At 39.7% G+C, this 16,773-nt stretch overlaps 1 protein-coding gene and 1 long non-coding RNA gene across 12 annotated transcripts in view; one reads left to right on the top strand and one right to left on the bottom strand.

Annotated features, from left to right (window-relative positions):
* Positions 1-16,773, top strand: part of LOC146437979 (uncharacterized) — a 66,828-nt gene that overhangs the window by 40,102 nt on the left and 9,953 nt on the right. The window lies entirely within an intron of this gene.
* The window catches only part of MAPK10 (mitogen-activated protein kinase 10), a 146,871-nt gene that overhangs the window by 120,178 nt on the left and 9,920 nt on the right, over positions 1-16,773 (bottom strand). For 5 of the 11 annotated variants that reach the window (XM_085058136.1, XM_085058142.1, XM_085058135.1 and 2 more), the window contains exon 3: positions 1,722-1,847. The exons of the other annotated variants lie outside the window; for them this stretch is intronic. The gene's annotated coding sequence lies outside the window, so the exon portion shown is untranslated. The remainder of the gene's footprint in view (positions 1-1,721; positions 1,848-16,773) is intronic. 11 annotated transcript variants of the gene reach the window in all.

Here is a 16,773-nt window from a genome sequence, read left to right as displayed (position 1 = left end):
CTTTTCTAGTCTGTCTGATTTCCCCATGGCTTAGTTACTCTGGAAATAGGGATTTGGAACTTCAAATTACAAGATAACTCTACCTGAAATTCCTAATATTGCTGAGCATGTCTGTGAACCCCACACAATTTGAGGCACAGCTTCAGCAGGCAAATCAAATAAAAAGCACACACACAAAAAGTAACTTTTCATGCATTGGTAAAAGCAACAAATGGTCAAGTCATCCCAAAGTCAATCAGTGCATCTAAACCTGAAATAGCTCCGCATAACTATTTTCAGAAACCCCAAGACCAGACTGTTTGTATTTCTTTAATTATGACACTGATTAAGGTATCATTAGTGTCCCTGATTCTCCAAGTTTAATAACAAAAATAGCCTCTTAAAATTTAATCCAGTGGAACAGCCAGCTGCCAGAAAACATGGACAAGCTCTGTATAGAAGCAAAAGGTGCCCCTTGGGAAACTGTGGCATTACACAGCTGTTCTTTCTCAGGGTTGTGAGGAAATTTATAGAGAATACAATCACACAACCCCCTGAACTCAGAACAGCCAACATTAACAGCTTTTCATCCTGCCAGGATGAACTTCATTAAACTCTCTTCATACACAGCAGGTTAAGCACAACTGATCACATACAGAGTCAGATGGAGATGCAAAATTAGATGGTTTGGAGATGCAGGGACAGTTAAAAGCAGCTGGGATTTTTCATTCTATTTTCTTAATGAGGAGCAACAGTGACTAAAAAGAAAAAAAAAACCTGCAGGTGAAAAATCAATTAAGATCTGCTAACATTCTACATTCATTTCAGAAGTTACCATACACCAAACAACCTGATAAAAGTCCCGTTTTGGTCAGGGACACACAGGATTTAAAAACCCATGACATGTGACAGCTGTCAGCCTTCCAAGTCCTACAGCAACTGATCTATTCCTCAGCTGACTCCCATTAGAGAGTCCATTTCTACATCTCCAACTGGCCTAAAAGAAAAGCAAAATGTTTCTGAATGCCTTAGTGTCTATATTCTCCACCTTTGCCTGAGATAGAGCTCGGAGACAGGGAATCATACAGTGCAGATTTCAGCTTCCCACCAGACTCCTAATGCTGCAGGAATAAGTGTGGTCTGCCTCTGCTGTTCTCTTTTCAGTCCTCAAGTTTCCAGTTGAGGATGAAGGAAGGGCAGGCCAAAAGGAGGCACAAGACAAACCAGGTCACATAAAGGAGGGGAAACAGAACACAGTGCTGATGGAACAAGGCCATTTGAATTTTTGCCTTACAAACCAAAAAAAGGGATACTGAGAGGACTGAGACTCAGGAAAGGCATTGTAAACAGAAAACAGATATTAACAAAGAGATTTTCCTCTTTTTATACAGACACAGTCAAAATACATCCCTGCAACCCCAAAGAACAAAATGGAAAAAGTATCAATTATTCTCCGCCCGTTTGATCTCTTCTTTAGAAATCTTCGATTTGCAACTTAGAACAGTTCACACTAGTGATAAAGTAGATTTAAAAGCAAAATATTGCCTATTTTTAGAAACTGCCCAACAGGAAATAACCCTGGAGAACAGTACAGCAGAAAGATGCTGTTGACTGCTCATGGAACAGTTTTCTGTTTTAACAGAAAACTGTTTTCTGTTTTAACATTCCATCACAGGTGAGCTCCTATACAGGTCCCTCTTAAAATTTCCCATCAAGTACAGTATCAAAGGAGTAGCCCTCACCTCAGCCCAGTGTCCATCATCCTGTGATCCTCATGCTCACTCTGGTGTCACCTGCCACATGTAGGAGCAATAACCTCCAAATGTCTGCTCAACAGCTTCAGCTCATTCCTTAAAACAGCAATTTTCCTGGATGTATGTAAAGAAAAGGAAGAAAGAATATAAAACCATGGAAATGCCATCACTTCCACATTTTTTTTATTTTCTTTCAAGCAGAAGCCAGGAAGACTGGTCAGATTTTCATCCAGGCCAGATGATTTTTCCAGAGCTCCCAAAATACAATTACAGCAACTCAACCAGGCATGGGGAAAGGCCATGCTAAGTGTTCAAAGGGCCTATGGAGACTTATACAAGTGCAGATGTAAAAGGATGTTGCCCAGTACTGTCAGCCATAACTAATTATTGCTAATTTGTTCTCTAATAAGTCATTACATAGGCAATGGTGAATCTGTTATTTTTTAACAGGTATGATTATTTGGTTACTCATGAGTAAGGTGGATGCTATCTGAGCTAAAGTCAGGGAGGCTTCTGGACAAAAGCAGGGAGGAGGTACTGATGTACTGTTCAATTTAGCAACTGTTGCCATGGAAATATCTTTTTTACTGACTGCTGATGATTATCTCATGTTTGAAATGTGATTTATGCACATCCTATGCGACAGCAGAGAAGCATATTTATAAATGAGCAAACCATGGTTATTCCAAGATTAAAATGTAGTGTCCTCCAGAAATACATAATTTGCTAAAACAAATTATTAATCATGAAAATATATTGGTCTTCTGCAGTATATAACCCAATTAGCAGAGTAAAGCAGAAGCCCTTTCCAGATCCCCAGTTAACAGGAACAGGAAACGTAATGCAATTCCCATTTCTTATTCTTATCTTCTCACAGGAAAGGACAGGGAGAGAGCCAGAGAGACTATCTGGTGCAGCAGCTGCTATTGTTATGAATTTAAAATGCACAGGCTGCATGAAGACATATTCAGCTTCCTGCTGCAGGATTTTTGTCAGTTTTCTTCATATTGGCCTTTGTGTCTAAAACTAGTTTTTAGAATCAATGTTTCTCCACAAGCTTAAACACTTTTTAAAAAATCTGCTTTGTCCTGATATTTGCCTGCCAATCATCTCTCATTCCACACACTTTTTTCTATTTCAGCTACATGAAACAGAGAATCCATGGGGATGATTCACTTATTTTTGTGTGTGTGTAAAGCAAGCTGAAAGATGCCAAAAAATACCTCCCTTGCTTCTGACAACCTCTTGAACTGTCCAGAAGTGAGGGTTTCCTTACCACTTGTATTAAAGACAGTGAATGAAACAATCAAGGAGGATCAAAATGGATGGCAGTGACCAAAGCAGCTTCAAATATAGGAAACAAATGTTCCTAGCTGCAGACTGAGACATCAAAACACCAGTTCCTGTGAGGAAGTCCCAGCAGTCCCAGCAATAGCTAACTAGGCAAGAATTAGAGGTGTTGAAAGTCCCTGCTTTAAAGTGCAAAAAGCGATGTATAATTGCAGAGCTTCAGAGAACTCAAAGATCTCTTATTAACCACCCTGCATAAAAGTACTTTCAAGGTAAGGAAAGGAAGAACTGGACCAGTGAAAGTAAGCATAGAACAACAGGCCACACAAATTGAAAGGACTCTTTCTTGAAATTGCACAATGCCATACAAAATATGATCAGTACTTGAAGCACCAGCAAAAATGCAGAAAAATAATGCCTCTTCTCCCATGCAAATAGCCAAAAATTAGTCATCCGAGACCTGCAAATGGTTTGTTAAAGTCAGATGTGATCAAGTTGTTCTTGTATACAAGACTTCATAGATGAAGAGTGAAAAATCTTTGCATAAAATACCCAAACTGCAGACATGTTGCACCAAGGCACTGCAAGTTATTAGTCAGGCTCCTTGTGTGTATCAGATCTCTTTCCTGAGCCATACTGGGGAAGGAACCCTGCTAGTTCAGTGGAAGACTGGAGTTCAACTGTACTTTGTTGAGAGTGAAAGAAATATATCCACACATTTCAACTTTAGTACTGCAGCTAACGTTCATCTACCACCCTGCATTTGAAAAAGGTACTTAAAAAACCACCTGAATTTTAGTTTTGCAACATATGGAGATCAGAGAACAGTTGGTAGTGATATCCTCCATTTCAAGAACAAGGCCACTCTTCAATTCTCCACTTATATTTTAATATCAAGTGGATAAATGTATAAAGTTACAGCCAGCATGTGTTATAATTTTATTGTGAGCAGAGACACACCAAAAAAGAGCTGATTATGCAATACCCAGAAATTTGATGCAGCACAAGAGTTCTTGAATAAGCCAAATTAATACATCAGTTGTTGAGTGACAACCCTCACATGTGGGTGCAGAAATAGGCTCTTTGCAATGGCAGAGGTGGTAAATGGAGGGACTCACAGCTGAAGCAAATGAGCCCACTCTGCATGAGCCTGGCCAAATTTAGGAGAGATATAGCAAGAATAGGATCCACCTCTACTTCAGACGTCTTAGCAAGGCTATAGAGACACAGCCTTCCTCAGTTCCCATACCACACATTCAGTACAGCCACCCTGCTAAAAACATACTTAGTCATCCATACAGATACTGACAAACCAGATCAGATAACCAAGTGTCTGAAGTACATGCTTTGTAGGAGCGGGGGAGAAGAAGGGAAAAGAAAAAGCTTTTGCATTCTACTTGTTTCTGGGAATTAAATAAGCTGACAAAGTATTTTTGCTAATGAACACAAAAAAACCTGAAGGTGTTGCCAGCATGTAATAGCTAATGACAGGATAAGAGCATCAGTTCAGACAGAGACTGAATCCAGAGACAGCAAAGGCCCAAGCAGAAAATTTTAAGGTCAGTCCAGGTGAAATTCAGTTTGTAATGAAAGAAGACAAATGCATGAGACACCTTCTCTTAACTGACAGAACCCAGTCAGTGAATTCAAAGTCACTTGTAAAGCCAGAATTGTAAAGATAATTTCAGAAGATCCAGCTGCAGAATATGCCAGATGAAACCTATTTTGTCCAGTGCAGCAACTGCTGCATGGCAGCAGATGAGCAACCAGGAACAGCAGAACAAGAACTCCTGGCAGTATTTGAGCCAAGCCATATGCTCTGGTCAAGACTGTGCCCACACATGATGACCTCTGGTGCCCAGCACTGCAGCCACAGCACACTGAGACACCAGGAGAGTATCAGGGCAGTGTGAATGGGGAGCACCTAACACTGCACTGTGTGCCATAACTACAGCACACTTATTTATCCTTAACAGCAGCCACAACCACTGACATTTGCACCAGCCATTAGAACTGCCACCACCATCTTTAGAGAAGCACTTTACACAAGACATGTCAGTAAACAAATTAACATGTGGGGTGGGTTATGTATCCTTGCTTGACAGAGTGACACGTGTGACAGCTTCACTCGGGCTCTGCATGAAGAAACAGACTCAGAGAGTAATAAAGATTGAGCTTTGACCAGTTAAGTGTTAATAATATCTGACACACATGGATGAGGATTAATCAGGGAGTTGTCAGGACTGTTATAATAATAGCTGCTTGAAATGCTGTTCAGTGGGAGGGATTCTAAAAATGAGAATACATTCACTTAATATATTGCAGTGCTTGCTTAAAAATTAATCATGAATAATCATTAGAAGGCTTCTGGTTGGAGGGAGGGAGTATTTCACATGACCCAGATCCTGGCTGTACATCTCCACAGATGGGATTATAGCTGTCTGCTATCTAATAATGAGAGCTCTGTTTCAGCCTCATGCCTTTTATTTCTCTCTTGGTCTAACTGCAGTGGCAGTGAGAAAGTTCATCAGCTTTAGCCAACCAACTTGCTGATATTGCTAGGGGTGAAAAAAACTATGATATACATACAACTGTGTGTGTGGGAGGTTGTCAAAGACATATACTGGAGAGAAAACTGATTTCTGCCTGTGGAAACTTTTTTTCTGCTGTGTTGCAATTCTCTTTTCTGCATTCAAACATTATGCAGTAATGTTCTTAGTGCTGTGCTTAATTTTCAGTACCTGGATAGTCTGATTAAGGCACTGCTCAACTGCCTAAAGTTGGATTTGTCAAGATGATTCAGATGCTTAATTTTAAGTTATGCATGCAATTATCCTTGTAAAGAGCTCTCTCTCTTTCAGTCCTGTGGGTAGTAACTGGATCCAGAAATGCTGTTTATAGTAACAATAAAGCATCCAAAAATGACAGAATTCAGCTGAACACTTTTTTTTCATAACAAAAATTCAATACTCAATGAATGCTGTTACATCTCAAATCAAGGTTAAACAAAACTAACTGCAGGCTAACAATGCATTCCAAATTTTTATTTTCTTCCATTTTGACTCTGGTACCCCGATTGCATTGCTCATCTTGCTTCCTTACCTTTGAGGTTATAAGACCTCCTAGAGGTCTCCTAGAGACACACTGGTTACTTCTAGTCTACTACTAACAACAACAATGCAGCAAAAGGATTCTTTCCTAGTAGAAAAAAATCTTCCTTATCATAGTTGTTTACTCCTAAAAATGAACTGAGAGACAGCACTATTTCATTTCCTCCTCCTCCTGTTGTAGTCAGGTACTGACTGACTCATTGCCCCTTTAATCCATGGGTATCAAAATTCATGAATGCAACTGCTATTTAATAATTAATTTAAAGGCAAACACGGCTTAGATATGGTAAGTACTCGAACTTCTAATATGTACCAAGGTTAAATACTTGTCAGAAATACCTTCTCTTCTCACATCTAAATTACCTCTCAGGAGATAGAAAGAAAAATATTTTTCAGTCAGGTCAAAATGTTTTGCCTATAAATTCGTAGTATTGAATTTACAATAGGCAGATTTCTATATGCTACACAACTGTGTACATGCTGTTACATGGCCTTTTCAACCACAGGGATGTAAGCTGTTGTTTGGTGTAAACAGCATTAACTTCTGAATATGTGAACTTTACACATGCTACATAGGTACAGTGATGATATCTCTGAAAAATATCAGTTGGCAACACCAGAGTGTAATTTGAGCTAGAAGCCAAAAGCAGCCTTTGGCCACACTGATACTCTCCATCTCCCCAAGAGGTGGGTTTTTAATTTCCAGGTGGCTTCATCACTATTTATGATGGTTTGCTTCTAGTTTTTTCTTTTTTTCTTTCTTCTGAAGGAAGGAAGGTTTTCTATTCCTAGCCTGCTGTGGTATGCCTTTCATTGAGGAACTGTAATTATTTAGTCTGCATTTCCTGCTCTGGTGCAGGTGAGGATGTATTTCTGGAAGTGGCAGCAGAGTCAGCTTTTATTCAGTCCAATTTTACTCTACAAGGGTTTTTATTCATTAAATGCATCTTGATGATGTCCCAGCTATCTGCTTCCCAAAAGAAAGGAAAGTTTTCCCTATGTGAACCTGCAACTGATCTTAGGCTTTCTTTTTCTGTTTACACACGTTATTGAGAGGTTACATACCTTTGCTTGGAAAAAACTGGAAAAACTTTAAGGAGCTGAGGGAACACATGGGGTCCCTCAAATGCAGCTTGGTCTGGGCATTCTGTCAAGGGGTGGATCAAAGTCCTATAACCCAGCCAAGATTCAGGGTCTTCCTGTTTGAAGTGAGCTGTGAAATAATAGATTGACCACGATGCTTTGCTCAGAAGATGCTCATGGATTGTTTTTGAGATCACCCAAACCAGGACATGTTCCTTGGCTCCCCAGCTCCACAGCAGCAGAGAGCACAGACATCTCCACCCTTGCCAAGGGTGACACACCACACACCTGTCTTTTCCACCAAAATCTCAGACCCACATTTTCTGCTACAATGCACGTTATTTACACAGTTTTTCATCTACAATAAACACTGTTTTTTGAGCTCATTTTTGGTTACTATGCCTCAATACTCAAGGAACTACCCTGGTATCTGCACTTTAACACTGACTTTCACGGAGCTGGAAGAGTATCCAGGAGGTGCCCTTTGCAGGATTTGTCACTTCAGACTAAATCACTTACCCTCAATTATGTTTACCCAACTATAAAATAGGGGCAATAATACTTATTTTTCAAAGATGATAAGAGGCTTATTAATGCTTGTTTAAGTGCTTTGTTATGCTTGAATGGAAAAGGAAATTATTATTATAATTTTAAGTGAAGCTTAATTATAAAACTGTTAACATAAGCGTATTAGAAAAATGAATTCTGAATCACAAGCCAGCAATTGCTCACTCTTAAAACAGTATGAGATGATTTTATATGCATATTCCTATCACTAATCCCCACTTCTCTTAATCCTACATTTCTTTTCCACATTACAGCTAAGAAGAGGCAACATGCAAATTAAATTTACTGTCAAATCAATAAAGAAACAATACCTAGTACCTTATTTGGTGATCTGTCATCACTGGAAGCCTGACTGAAAAAAATAAAAACAGCCTCTATACAAACCCATTCTATTTGCTATATACTAAAATAAGCCACACATATGATTGTCACTGGTACAATGTCTAACCTGGAAAACAGGCTGATTTACCTCTCCTGTGAAGACAGGCTGAGACTTGAGCCTATTCAGCCTGGAGAAGAGAAGGCTGCCTGTAGCCTGCTGTCACTAAAGGGGCTACAAGAAAGCTAGAGCCTTTTGGAGCTGGAGTATACAACCTTTTTACAGGGAGGTACAGTGATGTAACAAGGGGGAATGGCCTTAAACTGAGGAAGGCAGGTTTAGATTAGATATCAGGAACAAATTCTTTACTATGAGAGTGAGGCACTGGCACAGGCTGCCCACAGAATTTGTGGCTGCCCCATCCCTGGAATTGCCAGGATGGATGAGGCTCTGAGCAACCTGGTCTAGTGGGAGGTGTTCCTCCCCATGGCAGGGGGGTTGGAACAGGATGATTTTTAAGGTTCCTTCCAACCTAAATCATTCTATAATTTTATGAAGATCAAGCTGCCAAGTTACCCAGATAACTTAAAACTTGCAATAAGATTCTCTCACAAATTTGCAAATCCTAGATAGCACAGTTCTTCCTTTAATCAAACAACAGTACTAAATCCTTTAAGTGGCTTGCTTAGAAGACAACTCATGACTTACAAAAGTATATATCACTGAAGATTATACAGTTATTGTACAGAAAGAATTGAGCAAAATAATTTGCTTTTACCTGCCATATCATATTTGTCAAAGCAAGTATCACTTCGTATCATCACTCCCAAATCTTCTGCAAATATATTCTATGAGCTTAAGCTCTGACACTTACACAATGTATACAAATAAAGGCAGAACTCCAGGGTCATTTCCAGACAATAAATAGAAAGAAAATAATCTCACTCCATTTCCTCCCACCCTGTCACCTACTTGTACTTCAGAGGCTCACCAGAAGAGGTAGATAAACATAAAATCTGTTTAGATAAGGCATTGCTCATAAAGTTTTAAAAAACAGGATAAGTATTTGACACTAAAACAAAGTGCCTTTTAAAGAAGCTCCTCTACAGTTGTGTATTTGTGCTACTCCCTGCCCAGAATTGCTGTGTCTGAGAAGGCAATGGTGATTTTCAGTAGCCGCAAAAAAAAAAAAAAAAAGAAAAAGGAAAGACATTTCATATGGGGGTGGGGTGTGGGTAGGTGGTGTGTGAAGCAAGAAAAAATCAAAACCAACCAAACCCAAAACTGATATCCAGCAAAAGCCAAGACTTGAGATGTAGAGAGGAATAAACCGATGTTGTCCAATGTTAACCCAAACCAAATGTCTGTGTCAGCAAACAGGATTTGAGCAGAACTGAAGGAGACATTATTCACTGAATGCCAACAGGATATTTAATCGAAATTAAATTTTGTAAAGTTAAAGAACAAGGCTTAAAGGAAACGCAGCTCTCTAGATTTTCAACAGGAGTAAGAAAACTGTCAGTAAAATCAAGAGATTTCAGTCAGCCGTGGCCATCACGTGTGGTTGGACCTTGCCCTGGAAAAAGGGAACACACAGCAGTGTGTCACTGCCATGCCCTCCCCACTGCAGCACTCCTGAGCTTCACTTCACTCCCAACAGCCCTCCCCAAGCACAAGAGGAGAGAGAGAAAAATGGAAAACTAGGAGAGTAAATACACCAAAATTATTTGATAGAGCAGCCTCGATGCCTTTTAGACAAAGGGAAAAGAAGAACAGCTGCAACAGTAAAGCCTCAGTACTGGCAGGCTCTGACAGACCAGTGAACACAAACAATGCCACAGAGCTACTGCAGGCTGCTGCTGCTCAAGTGACCAGCAAAACTCGCAGCTAAGGACCAGCATGTGCCTGCTTCTCCCTGTACCTGTGGCTTGTCTCCTCCCCTCGATGACATTCCAGCAACAATTAATCAGAAAGGCCCAAGGTTATCCACTGGGCTGCTGGTTCCTCCCTCCTGCATGTAGCTGTGGTTCCTTATGGCAACTTCCCATCTTCCAGACAACTTAGCTGAAGGCAAAGGTTTTGCCATTTTTGATTTACCACCAGTCTCAGACACTTAAATTTTCCTACTCCTAACTTTATGAACAGATTGAAGTCCTAATTTGGATGAATAATTCAAATGCTGGTAACTAATTGCACTTGTTCCCTCGGCAGATTTTTCCCATGGCACTCACTTGTCCTACCAAACAACTTCAATGACAAAGGCTTAACATCCTATTAGCAGCAGGCTTTTTCTGCCCTCTTATGCAAACACCCTTTGCATTGTCCTCCATGATTCTAGGCTGCAGGTTCTGCAAGCATAGCACACTTGTCAACTAGACTTATTGAATGTTTAACAAGCCCTCACTGACTGTGGGAAAGCCTCCTGCAAAAAATTGCAGGATGTCACGTACAGCATCCAGACCTGGGCTCCAAGAACAGCTGTGTCGAAGTTGCTGTCCTTTGTCTTTGCCCCACACCATCTTCTATTCTCCTTGTTTTTTAATCCTTCAGTTACAATACATTTCAGTAGCCACCATGGTACTCTGCAAACAAACACACTTACTTGCCATATGCAAGGACAGATCAATCCATTCACTGACTTAATCTGAATTCTGAAAAGCCAGTCATGATTTACTACATATTCTATTTATTTAAAAAAACAAGGCTGCCAAGCCAATGCAAATGTGCAATGCTGATGATGCACTTTGCTAGACAATTAAGCCATAAAATTCTATAGCACTGAAAACAGCACAAAATACCACATGCACAAAGAGGCCAAGTCCTGTATCCTGAGGAAATAGCTTTGTATTCCATAAATTTACAGCATTTTCTGTCCAATAAAAAAGTTACAGGAAGCCACATCATTGTGGTTCCCCCCTCAATCACCAATGCATGAGTTAAATGGAAGCCATCACTAAAAGGCTGATATTTAGCATGAAAAAAATAACTGAGTATAAGGACTAAGTGCCAAAACAGAAGTGCAATACCATTTTCTGATGGTAAATTTGAGCAATTTAATGGCAGCATCTGCTCTTTTTGATAAAGAGGCAGATGTATTTTGGGCCTCACCCTAAGTGAATAAAAATGCTTACATCACTTACTAAAGAGCAATGTTTTGCATAAATTCATAATACCAAACCCACAATGAAAATCTTTTTCATTCTGATGACTTACTAGCCTAGCAGAAGCTTTGAGCTCAGATATTTCTTTTTGCTATATGAACAAAGTGATTCTCTGCATTAATTTCACGTTATCCATCTGCAGTATTGCACAGTATTGGAGATAGAATATTGGCTTAAAAATACTGGCTTAACTCTCTCTTGACACCATTTTTTATTTTCCTACATGGTAATAAAAAGCAGAAAGTTTTATTAAGGTAGAACCATGAAATGTACCAAGAGATACTCTAATACTATTCACCATGAATATAGATTAACATTTTAGGGTTTACGGCTAGTTATATATTCATTAAAGTTACTGTAAACAACATCAGAAGGAGGTGAAATAAACATGAAAAGCTCTCCATGGGTTTAGGTATATTCAACATCACAAAGCTTCTTGTGTGCCATTAGGTGCAATGATGTAACAGATATAAATCCAACATAATGACACAGTTAAACATAAGTCTCCTTTTGTTTAAAACTCATTCTGCCCCTATCTTGCTGCAACTATCCCTGTTCTGCTTCCATATGGCTGCTGAGCTAGTTATCTTTAAGTATGCTTGTCCTTCAGAGCAGTGAGACACTCTTTCCAAACTGCAGCTGATTGCTCCAACACAGAATTCCTGGAGGACAGAAACATTCTTCTCACAAACAGAAGGCATTCATAGCACTCTCTCCCTCAGATAACTCTCAGCTCCAAGTGGAAGCTCTGCACTAGAACATAAGGATCCAAAATAAATAACATAAATTTGAAGTGTCAAAAGCAAGTGCCTCACATGGGGGGAAAAAAATCAGCAAAGTAAATCCTGCAGAACAAAGGTACATTGCTTTTTTGCTGTCTGTTCTCCTTCCTCCCCATCCAGAGATAAGGTACCCAGTGAACTAACTCTCAAACAGCCACTGATTTCTGGTCTGATTTACTGATTGAATAAAGGAGCATCCCAGGCAAGGAAATCTGTTCCATTTCCAGCACAGCCATTAAACAGTCTCATCACAACCAACCATCAGGTACATTGCTTGTCTGAACTTGCTCTATATCTTGAGGCTGAATTTTTCTCTCAAAGTTGAATTTTTATGGTATGGTGTTGAAGACATCATTTGACTTACTTTTGAGTTTTTAATATCACATTTACTTATCACCTTGAGCTGTACTAGACACTCTTCTGGGCATTCCACACAGTATTACTTTGAGCATCTCTTTTTGGAAACATCGACCAAACCTTTTCAAGGACAGGTTCTAACACAGAGCCAGCAAAATACAAAACTATACAGCAACTCATTTGAAGAAAAAGACTGGATGCAGAGAAGAAACAGGTGCTGGATTCAGAGGAGGTACAACACTTTTGTCAGTAAGGCACAGAAATAAGAATAGCTTGATTCTGGAATCTGTTTTTATTACAAGCAGGTTCTAAGGCAAAATAGTGGTGATCCTGATGGCTGAAATTAAAAGAGCAAGCTTCCTTCTCTACATGCCTCCAACAGTTCTGAACGGAATCCAAACCAGGGTTCTGCTGACCTCTGCAGAAAGATCCTGCATGCAGAAAACCTGTTAGTTGTGAAAATGACATGTATTTTAACACAGTGATTAAATTACAAAGTTAAAAAAGAAGCAGTGTTTATCTAGAGCAGCAAGAAATGGAGTAGGTGGTGGAACAGAAGTAGCTCACGTCACAAGATCAGGAGCAGCTTCAACTGGGCTTTGTAACCCAGCAGGATGGGTAAGAGAAACCTGAGGCTTGATGACCCCAAACTCTGTCTGAGGCATCACTGGGGCAAGAAAGATGAGTGCAGTGCTAGGTCAGGCTGCTCGATGAACACAGCTATTGTGAAATAGCATTAGGCCACTGCAGGGCTACTGCTTTATCTACTGAGCCAAGCTTTTATTTTCTTCCTTTTTGACTGGAAGGGACCTTTAAGGGTCATCTAGTCCAACCCCCTTGCAATGAGCAAGGACTCCTTCAACCAGATCAGGTTGCTCAGACCCTCATCCAGACTGATCATGAATGTTTCCAGGGATAGGGCAGGATATCACCTCTAGGCAATCTGTTTCAGTATCTCACTACCCTCCTTATAAAAAACCCAAAACTTCTACCTTATATCTACCCTAAATTGACCCTCCTTCAGCTTAAAACCATTAGCCCTTATGCTGTTGCTACAGCCCCTACCATGAAGTGTCCCCATGTTTCTTAGAAGTTCCTTTTAAGTACTGCAAAGCTCTTTCCTTGGAGCCTTCTTTCTCCAGGCTGAAGAACCAGTGTAGAATCAGCCTTGCCTTGTAGGAGAGGTGGTCCATCCCTCTGCTCATCTTTTTGGCCCTTCTCTGTCGCTGTTGAGCCGCTAGCAGAGAAGTAGAAACCCAGGTTCTCAGGCAAGAAAAGAAGGAAAAGACCTTTATTTTTTTGATTTCATCATATATATAGAGTTTTCAAAGGTCACCCAGATTGGTCAGTCAGAAACCTCCCCCTAGGCCTGATTGGCCAGGCCTGCACCGTCCAGATCTTGGGACACTGTTTTTAATAACATCCAAACTTTATCTTTATTTATAAAACACAAAAGGAATTCTCATGGGAAAGACCTGTGCTAGCCACACTTCTCTGGGCCTGTTCTGACAGATCCATGTCCATCATGTACTGAGGACTCCAGAGCTGGAAGCAGGACTCCAGGTGAGCTCTCATCAGAGAGGAGTAGGCTTGCTAATTAAACTGATGCGTGCTTGCAGATGATTAAAATTAGATCACTGAGCAGTACAAATTTTCTTTGCAGTATTTCCAGGTATGAGGTCAGAGGTGAAATTCACTTTAGTAATCACCATTTTTGTTGCTGGCAGTCAAATCCTGACAGATGATCTAGAATGTATTAAATTTTGCCCTTTTTTTATACTTAAAACCCAGTAATAATTATTGCAACGTACAATGGGCTACTGTTTGATTTCTGTGCTCCCAGGTCTCCAGGAAGTAATTTTATTCATAATATTTTCTGTTGTTTTAAAAACTGTCCCTGCTTTCTTTACCTTATTAGTTAAAGAAGCATCTACCTTCATGCTTTTCCCATGGCCCCACCAAGTTCTGCTTGGTTGGTTAATTGCTGTGGACTCTCTGGTGTCCAGACTATCCAGATGAACAAACTCTTGAGCCAATCAGTCAAGTCGACTAAGTATCAGGTGGCAAAACTGACTAAAACCACCTAAAGTGACTGTGGGCAATGCTACCCAGGGCAAGTTCTCCTTCTAACAGTTCACCTTAGATACAAGTTAAAAAATAAGATGTAATAAAGCTGTTTCACCACCTATAACATTTTTTGCTGTTCTAGATAAACACTGACTTAGTCTGTAATTTAAGCTTAAAGAGCTACATCTTATTGAATAATTTTAACAGGCATTTGTCAAGGAGGAGACCTTGAAAATTATTTTCAAGAAAACTTAAGAAGCACCTTTCAGGTCAGATTCCACCAGCTGGGCGGTTGATCCATGCAAAACAGCATTTTCAGAAAAATTTGCTGTAAAATTTATCCCACCACTGGTGACACCAAAACCTTTGCTGCAACTTTCCTGTTAGCAGAGCTGTTTCCTGAAACCTACCTTAATTGCTTTTTTTACATCCTTTTAATTTTCAGAGAAAACCTTAAACAATGAAACCCAAAGGTAGCCTACAAGCCCACCAAATGAAAACGAACCAGTTCAAAGTCTGAAGATTTCCCTGAAGGCTTTGGAATACTTCATTTTGACAATGCTGCTTCCCATGTGACAGTCTGAGCTGCATGTTCTGTTGACAGCCACACGTAACCTCAACTAACACCTGCCACAGCTACCTAAAGAAGCCAAAACCAAGCAGATATCTATGTCTTTATCTTGCCAAATCCTCAAAAGAAAAGCAGAGAATTGCACCACAGGTTTATTAGATTGAGGACTCTACAGACCACCTTCGAAATACTCTGTGAAAGGGTTTATAGATCACTATTGTTTGTATAGACACGTGGGTATTTTTTGACAGTGTTGTGTCATGGAAGACATCCACCAGAATCTCATCACACAGCTTGATAGATAAAAAAAAATTAATTTTAAATACAACAGCAAATCAAGCATTCATAATGCCACAAAAACATTTATCTACATGCTGATGACTGAAATCTAACATAAAATTAATGCAGGCATTTAAGTAGCATTATGATTCACAATTAAGCTATGCAGATCTTTTTCACAAACATCTCATAGAATATATTTCGTTTCAAGAAAACCAGTCTTAGAATGTAATTTTCTTTTTGACTTGCCCTTTTCCAGTTTAAGAATTGGAGTCAATTTTTAAACACTATCTCTGAATTTTTGGTGGTGAATCACATAAACAGTACTTGAACAAGGCATGAAATAGTGAAGTTAATCATGAAAACACACAAACAATAACCACTTACATTCAGAGAAAAATTGCTTTGAGAATACAGGGACAGGAACATTTGAATATCACTTTAGGTCATGATGTCACCTGGTTCTAATGTGCAACAGAGAAAAAAACATCATGTCCATTCTGTGAAGCACAGGGTAATTAATTCCACCCCGCCTTCTCGTGCTCTATTTCAATCCTAACAGCCTCTAAAATCAAGAAAATCCTCCCATTCATTGCTCTGTTCATGCAGTGTTGGCAGGCCAGAAGGGAGAGCACTGAGAACTGCTCCAAGGAAACCAGCCCCACTAGCTGGATACCTAACTGGAGTTGGATTCTTGAACAAAGGCAGTGAGGAAGCACATCAGAAACTCTCTGGAACCCTAGAAAAAGAAGGCCCTGCCTTCAAAGGTGCCTTCAACCCAAACCATTGTATCACTCTACCTGCTGCATTGGTCTAGATAAAGCAGCTTGGGATAGTCACATGCTAACACAAAGTTACACACTCAGTAAATTACTCCAGAGCCTGCTGTATAAATATTACCTCTAGCAATCACTTCATATCGGCTAGGAACAGAACATTTTATCAGGCTGCTATTACACATTTATAGTATTTTTGAAGGCCCTGAAGTTTTGCGGTGGGTTCACATAAGAAATGGGTTTTTTCCCAGAACAGGAGTAATATGTACACCCAACATTGCTTTTTAAAACAAAATCCCAGCATTTTCAATGCAACCAGAACCTGAAAATCATATTGGACATCTAGAAAAGAGGTCATAAAACACACACTGGGCAGAAAAAGGTGAAGTTGGAAAGAGAATTTTTAGAACAAAGAAACAATTTCTATCCCCCAAAAAAGTCAGACTTCCAGAGTATGGGGAGACACAACAAGGGAAACATTAATGATTGGTTTCTCACTTTTCTTCTCCAAATATTTAGCTAACAGCCACTGAAGACAGAAGCCTTTTCTAGATTGATTTTTCCTGTGAGATTGCTGGCTGTTCTTATATTCTTACTCTTCTTTAAAGTGATTAAAAACTGTAAGCCTCAGCAACTCTGATTTTTATAAAACTAATCCAGAGCTATTCAACATCCAAC

This window comes from Lichenostomus cassidix, chromosome 4 (genome assembly GCF_008360975.1).
Source record: "Lichenostomus cassidix isolate B80296 chromosome 4, HeHo_3.0, whole genome shotgun sequence".
Lineage (NCBI taxonomy): Eukaryota > Metazoa > Chordata > Aves > Passeriformes > Meliphagidae > Lichenostomus > Lichenostomus cassidix.
The sequence above is the reverse complement of the archived record's forward strand: the minus strand, read 5'-3'. Positions and strand labels throughout refer to the sequence as shown.